This window comes from Gopherus flavomarginatus, chromosome 21, assembly GCF_025201925.1.
Source record: "Gopherus flavomarginatus isolate rGopFla2 chromosome 21, rGopFla2.mat.asm, whole genome shotgun sequence".
Lineage (NCBI taxonomy): Eukaryota > Metazoa > Chordata > Testudines > Testudinidae > Gopherus > Gopherus flavomarginatus.
Window position 1 is genome coordinate 22,607,487 of NC_066637.1, and position 15,622 is coordinate 22,623,108.

At 46.2% G+C, this 15,622-nt stretch overlaps 1 protein-coding gene across 25 annotated transcripts in view; it reads left to right on the forward strand.

Annotated features, from left to right (window-relative positions):
* The window catches only part of EIF4G3 (eukaryotic translation initiation factor 4 gamma 3), a 529,091-nt gene that overhangs the window by 115,830 nt on the left and 397,639 nt on the right, over positions 1-15,622 (forward strand). For all 25 annotated transcript variants that reach the window (XR_007770674.1, XM_050931156.1, XM_050931132.1 and 22 more), the window contains exon 2: positions 1,842-1,917. The gene's annotated coding sequence lies outside the window, so the exon portion shown is untranslated. The remainder of the gene's footprint in view (positions 1-1,841; positions 1,918-15,622) is intronic.

Below are 15,622 nucleotides of genomic sequence, written 5' to 3' on the forward strand. Positions count from 1 at the left end.
ATAGGAAATGGCAGGCAATTGAGATTCATACATTACAAGGCCAGAAGGGACCACTGTGATCATCTAGTATAATCTGTATAACACAGGCCAGAGAACTGCCCCAAAATAATTCCTAGAGTATGTCTTTTAGAAAATGGAAAAGTTTTATTATCTATTGAGCAAGAGGAGAGGATGTTTATGGTGTGGCTATGGTTTATGGTCTGGCTTTCTGTGGAAAGTGTTTACTGTATAAAACAAAGGGATAAATACCAAATTTACCTGATTCAGCCTAGTTAAGGTGATAAAATTATGTCCCTTATGTTCAAACTGGCAGTTGTGAAAGTTGAGAAAAGAAGAAACATCACTTATTAGAAGAGAATCCTTCGTATCTTTATTTAAAAAATTAGTAAGATGTGGGTTGAGCACAGTCTTGGAAGTCAAGGATTCTAGATTTCTGTTCTCAGCTTTGTCGCTGATTCTGTATATAGGCATATTTACCTGTGCTTAGCTGTAATGTTGTGATATTACTTATAATGGAGCGGTTTTGGGAGGATTAAAATTATGAAAGGTGATCTCTGTAATAAATATTATTATTGGTTATCTTTTTAATTCGTTTTTAAATATTCAAATAAGCAGAAATTCAAAATTCTGGTTAACTATATTGTATTTTGGAACATAGTTTGTGCTTGTGATTAAGAATTCAGTTTTGAGCTTCCTTGCTGAGAAGTTGACATCCTTCATGATAATTTCATGGAAACGCAGTTTAAAAGGTTGCAAACAATTTTTGATGCTGCTCTAACAATGATAGAACTGTTCTAGGGAGAGCTTCAGTATTTAAAAATCAAACATTTTATTTAGATTTTAAACACCAAAGTAGTTGGTCTTCAGATTGTTCAAGTAGTATTAAAGGCATGAAATTGGTTTATATGCTTTGTGGCACTGACAATAAGCTTTTCTATAGGGGTGATATCACAGTGGTCACTGTCAACAGAAGTCTCAGAAATACTTTTTGTAAGTAAAGGGTCACAGGGCCCGATCCAGCAGGATGCTGTGGACTGTCAAGTCTTTAAAGTTAATGGATGTTGAAGATTGGCAAATTTAGCACCATTAATTTGGGCTTGAATAGGGACTGGGACCGGCTGGCTCATTACAAAAGCAGCTTTGCCTCTCTTGGAATTGACACCTCCTATCTATTATTGGGAGTGGACTACATCCACCCTGATCGAAGTGGCCCTGTCAGCACCGGTTCTCCACTCCCTTCTCTTCAGGTGTCATTATATAATGCCTGCATCTGTAATTTTGACTCCATGCATTTGAAGAAGTGAGATTTTTTACCCACAAGAGCTTATGCCTAAATAAATCCCTTAGTCTTTACGGTGCCACTGGACTCCTTGTTGTTTTTGTAAAACAAACAAAGAAACAATTATAATTCCCACATGGTTAGCAAAACAGGCCAGGCCTTTGTCAGAGCATTCAGTGCTGATTAGCAGAGTTTCTCTCACTGAATGTAGAGTTTCTTCTTGTATTCTTTGAAGAGCAGAGGTGGTGGAGGAGGGTACTGAGGTTGACGCTAACATTTTGTGGTTTGTTAAATAACTGGATTTGCTTTCAGTTTCTCTTGTCATATTTGTCCAGGAAATCAATTCTTGAGGGATATACTTACTCACTTTAGGAAACCTGAAGAATTGTATCTGCTTGGTTGAATGTGAGTGCCTTTGGAGATGTTTGTGTATCTGCTTATACTAGAGAGATGGTTTTAGATGTTTTAACAAATAAAGTGCTTTCTGTTTGTATCATGCTCTTGTCATTATAGAACACAATCCTTTTTTCCGTTTTGTTTTCCTTAACTTGATGTGTTATAGAATTCCCAGAGGTCCTGTGCAGCAACCCCTTGAGGACCGGATCTTCACTCCGACAGTCTCAGCTGTGTACAGCACTGTAAGTATGTAAGGGCAGTTCTGCAAAATCCTAAACCTTCAGTTTTATGTGTTTTAAAAACAAAACAAAACACATTTTCCTTATGCATGTAAGCAAGTAGAAATTGTTATACACTTTTAGTGATGGCAAAAATCAGCTTCCTTATGCCCCCTAAAATTGCTACTCATCAACATAGGCTACAAAACGCTGTTTTCTTTGCACAGAAACGGAGAGCAGGACCTGTTGGGCTACTCCATTATTTCTTAAACATTTGCAGTTCCACTCACAGAATTTACAGTTGGACTGTCTAAGCATGCTTCGCTAAGTAAAAACTTTATCAGCCATAATCTCAGTCCGCCTGCTCCCCTTCTCTTCAAAGAATAACTTGATGGAACATATTAGTTACTGTACAGTTCTACCAAGACACGGATGTTCTTATTTCATGAGAAAAATTTATGAGGAAGAGTTGTTCTTTATGTTAAATATCTCCTGTAAAGTCATTAAGGAAAATAAATACTCCTACAAGAGCCTTAATATTTGTCAGATATTTTTAGCAGACGACCTTAAATGTTTTAGAGTCTAATTATCAAGGGAGTTCAGACTGGAAATCTAGCAGTGTTTATTTTTGGATACACAATACAAATTTTCAATTCATGACTTATTTTTCAAATAGTAAGAGCCAGAATCCCATTATTCCTTATGAGCTTCACTATACTGAAAGCTAGTGTACAGCCCTGATTGGCGGGGGTGGGGGGAGGAGTGCAAAATAAAATAAATGCTTCAGTTTTGCAAGAGAGTGTTACAAACTAATTTATTTAATTACCAAAAATACTTTTAAACTCTTTTTGAAACATTTTTGGAAAAAAGGAAGAAAGACGTGTAGCTCTTAGAAACTCATGTTTAGCATGATAGCATAAATTACTTTAACAGATTCATAGATTCTAGGACTGGAAGGGACCTCGAGAGGTCATCGAGTCCAGTCCCCTGCCCTCATGGCAGGACCAAATACTGTCTAGACCATCCCTGATAGACATTTATCTAATCTACTCTTAAATATCTCCAGAGATGGAGATTCCACAGTCTCCCTAGGCAATTTATTCCAGTGTTTAACCACCCTGACGGTTAGGAACTTTTTCCTAACGTCCAACCTAAATCTCCCTTGCTGCAGTTTAAGCCCATTGCTTCTTGTTCTATCATTGGAGGCTAAGGTGAACAAGTTTTCTCCCTCCTCCTGATGACACCCTTTTAGATACCTGAAAACTGCTATCATGTCCCCTCTGTCTTCTCTTTTTCAAACTAAACAAACCCAATTCTTTCAGCCTTCCTTCATAGGTCATGTTCTCAAGACCTTTAATCATTCTTGTTGCTCTTTTCTGGATCCTCTCCAATTTCTCCACATCTTTCTTGAAATGCGATGCCCAGAACTGGACACAATACTCCAGTTGAGGCCTAACCAGCGCAGAGTAGAGCGGAAGAATGACTTATCGTGTCTTGCTCACAACACACCTGTTAATGCATCCCAGAATCACGTTTGCTTTTTATGCAACAGCATCACACTCTTGATTCATATTTAGCTTGTGGTCCGCTATAACCCCTAGATCCCTTTCTGCCGTACTCCTCCCTGGACAGTCTCTTCCCATTCTGTATGTGTGAAACTGATTTTTCCTTCCCAAGTGGAGCACTTTGCATTTGTCTTTGTTAAACTTCATCCTGTTTACCTCAGACCATTTCTCCAATTTGTTCAGATCATTTTGAATTATGACCCTGTCCTCCAAAGCAGTTGCAATCCCTCCTAGTTTGGTATCATCTGCAAACTTAATAAACGTACTTTCTATGCCAATATCTAAGTCATTGATGAAGATATTAAACAGAGCCGGTCCCAAAACAGACCCCTGTGGAATCCCACTTGTTATACTTTTCCAGCAGGATTGGGAACCATTAATAACTACTCTCTGAGTACAGTTATCCAGCCAGTTATGCACCCACCTTATAGTAGCCCCATCTAAATTGTATTTGCCTAATTTATTGATAAGAATATCATGTGAGACCGTATCAGATGCCTTACTAAAGTCTAGGTATACCACATCCACCGCTTCTCCCTTATCCACAAGACTCATTATCCTATCAAAAAAAGCTATCAGATTGGTTTGACACGATTTGTTCTTTACAAATCCATGCTGGCTATTCCCTATTACCTTACCACCTTCCAAGTGTTTGCAGATGATTTCCTTAATTACTTGCTCCATTATCTTCCATGGCACAGAACTTAAACTAACTGGTCTGTAGTTTCCTGGGTTTCTTTTATTTCCATTTTTATAGATGGGTTCTATATTTGCCCTATTCCAGTCTTCTGGAATCTCTCCCATCTCCTATGATTTTCCAAAGATAATAGCTAGAGGCTCAGATACCTCCTCTATCAGCTCCTTGAGTATTCTAGGATGCATTTCATCAGGCCCTGGAGACTTGCAGACATCTAACTTTTCTAAGTGATTTTTAACTTGTTCTTTTTTTATTTTATCATCTAAACCTACCCCCTTCCCATGAGCATGCACTGTGTTAGGCATTCCTTCAGACTTCTCGGTGAAGACCGAAACAAAGAAGTCATTAAGCATCTCTACTGTTTCCAAGTTTCCCGTTACTGTTTCTCCCTCCTCACTGAGCAGGAAATGTCTTTTAGAACTACTGCAGTAAAGTTGCTTCTGCTTATTTGGATGACTGGCAGATGAAGGGGTCTTCTCCTCAAAATGCAGAATCCAAAATAATTTGTTACGTCTTCCATCTAGGATTCAGGATAATCATGGAAAAGGACTCTCTGACCCTTTCTCAGAGTTTCTTCCACCTGGGAGAACTCGTCAACACAATGTAAGGGAAAGATTTTCTTGACTCAAGTGGGATCAGTGGTTCTACTCTCTGTCACCCCATGTTTCCCTGACAATCAGGGAGTTGATACAGTCGTGAGAGGACTCAGATAACCTATCCACAGGAGTTCCATTAGCTGCCTCCCAGCGTATATCTGTTGCAACAGATACTGGTTTGAAACATTACAGCGCAACTGACTAGTCTGTTGGTTAAAAGTTTATGCACACAAGTAGTTAAAACATGGCGTGTCAACAGACTTGACCTGCAGACTATTTGCTCATGTTAGCATTTGTGCAGTGGATTCAGAACCAACCTTTAATGCAAACCAGCGAAGTGTCTTTGATAGCATACATAATCAAACAAGAGGAACAAGAAGCAAGGCACAGACCGTTGAAGCTAGGGTTACCATATTTCAGGTTCCCAAAAAAGAGAATACTGGTGAAAAAGGGGGAGCTGAGGAGGGGAGAACGGTATCTAGCCCAGTATCTTATCTTCGAACAGTGGCCAGTGCCAGAGTGAACAGAACAGGTAATCACAAGTGATCCATCCCCTGTTGCCCATTCCCAGCTTCTGGCAACAGAGGCTAGGAACACCGTTCCTGCCCATCCTAGCTAATAGCCATTGATGGACCTATCCTCCATGAATTTATCTAGTTCTTTTTTGAACTCTGTTATTGTCTTGGCTTTCACAATGTGCTCTGGCAAAGAGTTCCACAGGTTGACTGTGCTTTGTGTGAAGAAATATTCCCTTTTGTTTTTTTAATTTCAGTTGGTGACCCCTAGTTCTTATGTTATGAGTAGAAAATAACACTTTATTTACTTTCTCTACACCCGTCATGATTTTATAGACCTCTTTCTTATCCCCCCTTAGTCGTCTCTTTTACAAGCTGAAAAGTCCCAGTCTTATTAATCTCTCCTCATATGGAAGCTGTTCCATACCCCTCTGAAGCTCTGCAACTTTGTCCAGAAATGCTCCAGATGGAGTGACTTTTTAAATTCTAAAACATTCATTCTGTTGGCTTTGAGTTAAAAGTATAAAGGAATAAAACTTCATTTTGAAGACTTTGCCCAATATCACATAGATTGTAATAGGTTTTTTACATTAAATTTTGAAGGATATTATTCCCTAGTGTGGACTAACCACTGATTGTGAGTCACTTTAGTGTACATTTAAATTGGGACAAATAAACACCTGTTTAAGCCATATGTAATGCACAATAACACTGTATAAACTTCCACAACACAGCTGTGCCAGACACAATCGTGATTTGAACCATCTCTGTTAATTCCAATCCTACTGGGCATCTCTTGAGTAAATGCTACAGTTGTGTCCAGTTGTACTGATTATACAGTAACTTGTGCTATGGACTAGTGGCAAGACCAGGGTTAGGCAAACTATGGCCTGCAGCCGCATCTGACCCTTCAGACATTTTAATCTGGCCCTTGAGCTCCTGCTGAGGAGCAGGGTCTGGGGCTTGCCCCACTTCAGCACTCTAGTTGGGGAGCGGAGTTGGGGGCTTGCCCCACTCTGCACGGCACCTGTAAGCAGCGACATGTCCCCCTCCGACTCCTACACATGCAGGCAGCCAAGGGGCTCAGCATGCTGCCCTTATCCCAAGTGCCACCCCCGCAGCTCCCATTGGTCGGGAACCATGGCCTATGGGAGCTGCAGGGGTGGTGCCTGTGGATGGGGCAGCATGCAGAGCTCCCTGGCCATGCCTCCATGTAGGAGCTGGAGCTGGGACATGCTACTGCTTCTGGGAGTTGCTTGAGGTAAGCACCACCTGAAGACTGCACCCCTGACTCACACGCCCCAACGCTCTGCCCAAACCCTTATCCCCCTCCTGCCATCCGAACCCCTTGGTCCCAGCCCAGAGAACCCTCCTGCATCCTGACCCTCATCTCCAGCCCCATCCCAGAGCCTTCACCCCCAGCCGGAGCCTTCACCTCCTCCGTCCAACTCAGAGCTCCTTCTGGCACACTGAGCTCATTTTTGGACCAACCACAGAGCTTGCACCCCCAGCCAGAGCCCTCACCCCCTCACGCACCCCAGCCCTCAATTTCATGATCATTTATGACCTGCCATACAATATCCATACCCAGGTGTGTGTCTCGGGCTAAAAAGTTTGTCCACCCCAGGGCTAGATTGTGAACACTGAACTCTTCTCCCCGCCCCTGTAATGCATATCAGAATTAGAGCCCACATTTCCATAGGTGAAAAGGCAACACACTAGTATTCAAGTATCAGAGGGGTGGTTGTGTTAGTCTGGATCTGTAAAAGCAGCAAAGAGTTGTGTGGCACCTTATGGACTAACAGACATATTGGAGCATGGGAGGGTATCTGTGTATCAGTGCGCTGTTCAGTGTTATCTTGAAAATATTCTTTGAGTCGGAGACGGTGAAAGTAGGCTTCCAGATTGCCGCAGAACTGTATCATGTTTGTGGGGGTGACAGGGCAGAAAGAGTACCCAAAATAGGACAGACTCTTCTTCCGGGCTGAGTGTGTAGTTAGATAGATTGACGATATTGCTGGGGGGGTTAGGGGTACCACTGTTGAGGCCCCATGTGGCAGGTAGGATTTTAGACAGCTTTAGACAGTATTGCAGCACCTCACCCATCATATTTGCAGCTAAGGGCCATATGCAACTAAGGGCCATATTGTCCCTTCTGTCACTGTGGGGATAATGGTTTGGGGAGTGCTGCCTCCATGGAATGATCTTTTTTCCCATTATATACATACACACTGTGACTAGAGGTAAAACAGATACTCCCAGTATACTTTGGAGTGTCTAACAGAAAATCCAGCACTCCTATGGAAATGTGAATCAAAGTTAATGTAATAAGGCTTGACTCAGCCATTGCTTTCATATACTTATTTGTGTGTCTGTTTGCCTGCCTCCCTGCACTGAGGAATCATTGATGGGCATCTGGGAAATTGCACACCCAGCAATGGTGCTGTGATTTGCTTTGGTGTCCTTTAAAAGAATATTCCTGCAGTGAAAGGAATCCTGTAGAAAAGAGATTATGAGGGATGCACTTGATCCACAGTGCATTTAAACAATAGATTTCAGTTAGGAGGCTGACCCATCCTACTGTATTGTGGCTGGGGAAGGCTGCAAGGTGTGCAAGAGGGATGTGCCTTAAGCACTTCAAAACTAAACTATTTACTTGAGCGTAAGTGAAGATCTTAGATACTATTGTTATATGTAAAGTAAAAAAGGTTTTCAAAATATTTCAAAAGCTTTATTTAAAATTAAATTAAAATGCAGATATACTAGTTTAGTATGATCCTTGCCCTTGCTTTTCCTTGCTGAGTTTTCCAATGTCTGGCACGTATTTGGATACTTTAAACTGCACTCAGGCTTCTGCGTGATCAGCTGATAACTGGCTGGCAGGAGGTCAGTAGTTGCAACCCCAGATCGGCAACTGAGGTGAGTGGAGCTGGCGGCTGGTAGGGCTGACCAGGGCCGGAGGCCTGGACCCTGTCTGGCAGGGGGCTGCAGCGGGGACCCTATCTGGCAGGAGGCCAGCAGCCGGAACCCCAGAGCGGCGGCAGGCTGAGCGGGTCAGTCTGCCCAGCTCTGGGGTTTCGGAGGTGGGCTGAGTGTCTCAGCCAGCCCTGCTCTGGGGTTTCAGCCGCCGGCTCCTGCCGGCTGGGGTCTCAGCCCTCTGCCAGCCTGAGGTTCCTTCACCCAGGCCAGCAGCGGGTGCTAAGTGGGACCAGCGGTGGGACCCCAGCTGACAAGGGGCCAGCAGCGGGAACCCCAGAGCAGCGCTCAGCCCACTCCGCTCCGGGGTTTTGGCCGCCAGCTCCTGCCAGCCGGGGTCTCAGCCTGCTGGCAGCGTGGGGTTCCTTCCCGCAGGCCAGCAGCAGGTGCTGAGTGGGACCAGCGCTGGGACCCCGGCTGGCAGGAGCCGACTGTGGAAACCCCAGAGAGGTGGCGGGCTGAAAAATCAGCTTACGTGATACTACATGGCAAGAAGCCCTGCCTACAACAGCAAGATTTTTTTATAATTGGGGTGGGGGTGAGACATATACTTGGAGTTGTACTTTCCTTTACAACTCTCACTGCACCATGTACAGACAGTACACAAAATTATGTATAAAAAAGTGTGCGTTGTGTTTTTCCCACCCCATCAGATTTTATCCAGTTTGATCTAGTCTGAAAAATTAACTGGCTTTGCTACAGATACATAGAGATTTTGAGATTGTCTGTAATACAGAAAAATGAGGAAGCTTTTGAGACTTAAAGATGTTAAAAAACAGAAATTTAAAACCAAATGGAAAGACAATAAATCCCACTTCAAGTTCATGTTATTTACTCCCCATGCCCTTAACTGTAAGGCTTCTGAAGGTGGAGAATCATATCCTCTTTGCTACATGGTATAAAAAGAGATACTGCTTCTAGCAAGTTAATTTCACATATTAGTTTTTTAGGAAAATAATTTAATTTCTGGATTTGTGAGTAAAAAATATATTTGCTTAACATGCATCTCAGCCATACTGTGTACTTTTTACACAAACCCAACTGATAAGCAGAAAGAGGAAACTCCAGGCACTTACAGAAGTGACATGCATTATGGAACAAGCATTTCAGAACACGTTGTGGCAAAGTACCTGCTTCTCCTCAGCAGGCTCAGTCCTTTTTAGCCTTGGAGACACTGGCTTGGGGAAAGCAAATCCTTCCAGGTAGCACAGGGTCTGGCTGATCTTTCCCTCAGTCAGTCCCTTGTACTGGTTTTCTCCCCTTCTAGGGACAGAGTGCAGCCTTTCTTGCTGGAAGGGTTCAGAGCCTTGCTGCACCTAACTTACTGGCGGCGGTGACTGCTCCTTCCCCCCCCCCCCCCCCCCCCCGTTTCCATGCCAAGGAGGATTTAAAAAGGTCTCCAGCAGTTGGGGCCAGCTGAACCTAATTAGTTCCCTGGTAACTCCTTTTCCAGCTGAACCTTATTTCCCCATTGCTGTCTCCCCTCAGTGGATAGGGAGAGGTCTTTTAACCCCCTGGGACTAATTACTACCCCTCCCTTTGTAGCCATTTGTCCTGGGTTTGCCACAACATCAATGAATTGAGTCATCATTATCCACTCTTTCCTTTCTAGCTTTAAATTAACAGCATAATTCGGCTGATCTCCACTTCCCTAGCTTTTAGCTCATTTAGAGTTGTAAATAGTTTTTATAGAGTAGTTGTTATTAGTTTCTAGCTGTAGTTAATAGTTGTTATTGTTGTTAGTGTAAATAGTAATTGGGGGTAAGGGGCTTCTCTCCTTCCCTCCCTCCCGGTACCCGGGCTCATGTCTAGGTCTTCGGGTTTCAAACCGTGCTCGGCCTGCCTTAAGCAGTTGCTTATGGGAGACCCCCACGACTCCCTTTTGAAGTGCCCAGGGGAATCCCATCAATCAGATAAGTGCCGCATTTGTAAGGCATTTAGTCAAGCCTTGGACTAAAAAGGAGCGGGACTTTCGCTTGAAGCAGCTCCTTACGGAAGCGGCACTTAGCCGGATGTCCTCCGTTGCGTGTCGAGACCCGGCGCCGCCCCCGTCGGTCCGAAGTGCACCTCTGGCACCGGCAAAGTTCCCGGCACCGGACGTCTCCGGCACCTCTACCAGAGCGGCACTGCTTACTGTGTCTGGGACCCAAGAAGCAGCACAAACAACCTGCTGCTCCTTTGCAGTTGCCGGCACCGCCTGTGCCTCCCTCAGAGCCACGTCCCATGCTGGACCATCCTGCGAAGGCTCCAACTCTGGCACCGTTGAGTTCGGTGCATGTAAGCTCCCTGGTGTGTACCGTGGTCCTTCCACCCCAGAGACTTTCTCTACAGCACATGACCTGATTGCGCTTACTGAGTCGAGACCATCACAACCTTCAGTATTGCTGGTACGGGTTGTTCCCTTTAAAGGAAAGCCCTCCATGATGCACCCTCCGTCACAGAGCGAGACGGGACGGCACCGAACCAGGTCTCGTCCACAGCACCGCTCGCAGTCCCGGCACCAATCAGTATCTCAGTGCCAGTTGCATTCGCAGCGCCGCTCCACCTTACGAAGATCTTCTTCCCGGTATGGTTGGTACTGGTCCAGGTACCAGTCCAGCTCCTGGTGCCGATCCTGGCGCTGGTCTACTCGGAGTCAATCTCGGCACTGTTCAGCCCATAGATCTTTGTTGAGGTCCAGATATCCTTCCCGGTACTGATATGACCACCGGACCCGATCCAGGTCGCGGTACCGCTCAAGAACACGGCACCAATCTCCATCTTCGCGGCGCAGGGCGACAACGCAAGACAGAGTGACCCAGCATGCGCAATCAGCTCCACCTTGGTTGTCCCGTCCCAACTCAAGGTATTCTCGGGCAGAAAGTGGCTACCATGTCTAGGACCAGGATGTGGACGGTGCTAGCCAATGGCACGACAAGGGGCAAGATCTTGGTCAGGGAACTCCACAGTGGTCCTTTTGGACCCCTTGGGCATAGCATCAGGCCCAAGGTGTCCCCTAAGGGGCTTCTTGCTTTGCCCACTCAGAACCCTGGGTACTGGAGGCCACTGTGAGTCGCCCTCCTCCGGGGGGGGTTCGGAGGCGACGACCCTGCCCTCAGCTCAGGCCCATGCCCCTAGCATGGTGAACTTAGGGCAACCAGACCCTCCCCAGCAGAACTTGCCCCAGGACCCATTAGTCCATGGAGTATCCTCCTTGTCTTCACCTGGTGAGGCAGTGGCGGGTATGTCCTCCTCTGGCCCCCAACCTGTAGACCTCCGTGCAGACCAAGAGTTGCTTCTCAGGGTGGCACAAAACATGAGGTCGAGGATCCGGTAGCGGACATCCTATCTGCCGGTACCCCGACAAGTATGGCCTTACCATTTATTCAGACCATCCAGGCTAATGTCAATATGCTCTGGCAGTCTCTGGCTTCTATTCCTCTCACTGCCAAGGGGGCGGAGAGGAAGTACTTCGTCCCCTCCAAAGACTACAAATACTTGTATATTCACCCCCAACTGTGCTCCCTTGTTGTATAGTCTGTTAATGAGAGGGAAGGACACGACCAGCAAGCTCCCACTTCTAAATTCAAGGACTAGGCGCCTGGATTTATTCGGGTGCAAGATTTATTCTACTGACAGCTTACAACTCAGGGTGGCTAACCAACAGGCCCTCTAGAGTCGCTAGAATTATAATATCTGGAACTCGATTGGAAAGTTCAAAGAGCTTATTCCTCAGGAATCCAGGGAGGAGTTCAGGGCCCTACTGGAGGAGGGCAAGAAAGTAGCCAGGACATCTTTGAAGCCTCAATAGATGCGGCAGACTCAGTGGCTAGGACTCTAGCCTCGGGCATAGCCATGCGCTGCATCTTGTGGCTGCAGGTCTCCGGTCTCCTACTGAAACTCCAGCAGACTATCCAGGATCTGCCCTTTGACGGCCATGGTATGTTTTCTGACAAGACTGACTCCAGAGTCTGAAGGATAACTGGGCCATCATGTGTTCATTGGGCATGCATACCCCGGTGATGCAATGTAGGCCCTTCCGACCCCAACCGCAGTGCACCTACCCTAATCCCTGGCCGAGAGAGGGCTTCTCTAGAAGACGCGGCTGGGGTGATAGGAAGAGAGAGTCTGATCCAAAGACGGGCCAGAACCAGGGCCCCCCCAAACCTTTGGTGGCGTCCAAGCAAAACTTTTGAAGGTGAGCCTGAGGGCAGAGCACCAGTCTCCTTCCAGGATCTTCCCCACCTTTCGCCAACCTCCTCTCCTGTTTCCTCCCTATGTGGTCCCACATAATGTCAGACCAGTGGGTCCTATGAATGGTGAAAAGTGAATACCGCCTTCAATTTGTTCCCACCACCCACTCACCCTCCCTCCCCGTCCCTCTTCAGGGACCCCTCTCATAAGCAACTCCTCCTACAGGAGGTGCAAACACTCCTAACTATTGGAGCTATAGAGGAGGTTCCAGGGTAACTGAGGGACAGGGGGTTTTACTCCCATTACTTCCTAATCCCCAAGGCAAAGGGGGGGCTATTGCCCATCCTAGACCTGCACAAACTCAACAAATTCATGGTAAGCTTGAAGTTCCGCATCCCTTCCCTGGATCCTGGAGACTGGTACACCACCCTCAGCATGAAGGACGCGTACTTCCACATAGCGATTTACCCGCCGCACAGGCGTTTCTTTTGCTTTGTGGTCAACCAACAGCGCTTCCAATTTACCATCCTTCCCTTTGGCCTATCCACGACACCAAGAGTCTTTACAAAGTGTATGGCCGTCATAGCTGCCTCCCTCCGTCGACATCAGATCCAAGTGGGAACCTTCAGCTGTTTCTTTGCTAAGATGTACATTTCTTGCTCACACCCTTTATCCTGCCAAGGAATGGCCCTTTAACCAGAAGATAGTCCATTCGATTTCAGAAAAGGAAACCACACAAAAAATAAGGAAGTTAATTAAATAGAAATTAAAAGGTGAAAAGCCAAAAGTGAAATCCCTGGAAGCTTCCTGGAAACCTTTTAAAGACACCATTATAGAGGCTCAATTTAAATATATTTAAAGGGCATTATAGAGGCTCAATTTAAATATATACCCCAAATTAAAAAATATAGCAAGAGAACCAAAAAAGTGCCACCCTGGTAAACAACAAAGTAAAAGAAATAGTGAGAGGCAAAAAGGCATCCTTTAAAAAGTAGAAGTTAAATCCTATAGAGGTAGACAGAAAGGAGCATAAACTCTGGCAAGTGAAGTGTATAATAATTAGGAAGGCCAAAACAGAATTTGAATAACAGCTAGCCAAAGATTCAAAAAGTAACAGTGAATTTTTTTTAAGTACATCAGAAGCAGGAAGCCTTCTACACAAACAGTGGGGCCACTGGATGATGGAGATGCTAAAGGAACACTCAGGGAAGATAAGGTCATTGTGGAGGAACTAATAAACTCTTTGCATCTGTCTTCATGGCTGAGGATGTAAGGAAGATTCCCAAACCTGAGCCATTCTTTTTAGGTGACAAATCTGAGGAACTGTCCCAGATTGAGGTGTCATTAGAGAAGGTTTTGGACAAACTGATAAATGTAACAGTAATAAATCACCAGGCCCGGATGGGATTCACCCAAGAGTTCTAAAGGAACTCAAATGTGAAATTGTAGAATTACAAACTGTGGCATGTAACCTATCGCTATCATATTGCATCTATATAAATCCATGGTGTTACCAGTTCCCCCCTGGGGTGCTACCTAGAACTGGGGTATCACTGAGCCCTCTGACCCAGCAGTGTGGGCTCCCTCTCACATTATGCTGCTGTGACAAGGTGCAAAACCCGCTAGCCTGCACTTTTACCAGCATTGACACAGGTAGGGCAGGGCCGCCCAGAGGTGGGAGCAAGTGGGGCAATTGGCCCCAGGCCCCGCAGGGGCCTCCACGATAAGGCCTAATGCTCCCTCCCGCCCCTGCAATCCCCCTGGCTCCTCAGCGCACCGTCTAGGAGCATCCCTGGACAGCGCTGCAGTCGTGTGCCTCCGGCGGGGCCTGAGCTCCTCCCCGCTTAGAGCAGCATGATAAGGGGGTGGGGCTGCGAGCTCTGGGCTGAGCGGCAGGAGCTCTGGTCCAGCTGGAGCTCACAGCCCCTCCCCCTTACCACGCGGCTCTGAGTCGGGAGGAGCTCAGGCCCCGCTGGAGGCACGTGGCTGCAGCGCTGTCCAGGGACGCTCCTGGATGCGTGCGCTGAGGCTCTGGGAGAGGGGGTAAGCAGTCGGGGGGCGGGGGTTGGATAAGGGGCAGGGAGTCCTGGGGACTGAAGAGTCCTTTTATCTTGCTACTATAGTTACACTGTTGAGGTTTGCACCAATGTAGCTAATGCCCAGTCAGTGTTTCCATCACAATCAAGGTTTCAATGAGGGTGTTGATAGAATTTCTCTGCCTTGATATTTGGTATGAAAAGATATAGGGACTAGATAGCCAAGAAGGTTGCTGGATTTGCCTTTTCATCTCTTGAGACCCAGGACCAGCTGGTGCGCAGGAGTGCATTCTTGGGGGATTATTAATGTTGCAACAGAACCTAGAGACCTCAGGTAAGATTAGGGCCCCATGATGCTAGGCACTGTACAGACACCCTGCCCACAACGCTTCTTATCTGAATGGACAAGACCAATGAAGAAAGATTTATTTCCATTTTAGAGATGGGGAACTGAGGCCTGGGCTATAAAATGACTTGCCTCAGGTGAGACAGAAAGTCTGTGACAGCCAGAATTGAGCACACATCACGCAAACGCCAAACCAGCTGTTTAACCGCAAAACCATTCTTTCTTTCTGGGGGCTCTCTGTTAATATTACAAATCCAAAACAAAGCTGAGGTGCTTTTCCCTGCCACTGCACACATTTACTTTCTCTCTGCATGTGATAAAGCATCGCTGCCAGAGATGACTCAACCCTGGGGCTCATAAAATACTTCTCAAGATCAAATACTTTGGTTGTGGAATGGAGCAGGTTGGACCAAGAATTTAAACACAGCAACCAACCCAGTCCTAGGACCTAGAGCTGGTCAGAAATATTCCGGTGAAGTGTTTCTTTGAAGTTTAGCATTTGTTGAAATACAAGTGTTTTGTGGAATTGGTTTGGTTTCAGTTAAACCTGCCTTGTTTTCTGCCGGGTCACCTGCTTGGCTCCTAACAACCCACCTGCCAGACTGGCTCAGAATCCAGGGCTCCATCCTCCCTGTTGAAATCCTCTGCAAAACAGAATTTCCTTCTCCACACAGCTCAACAAGGGACGGGGGGGGGGGGTGTTGGATAAGGGTCAGGGAGTCTCAGGGACAGTCAGGGGACAGGGAGGGGGCAGAGGGTCTGGGGGGGCGGTCAGGGGATGGGGAAGGGGGATTTGGATCGGGGCATTTGGAAGTCTGTCAGGAC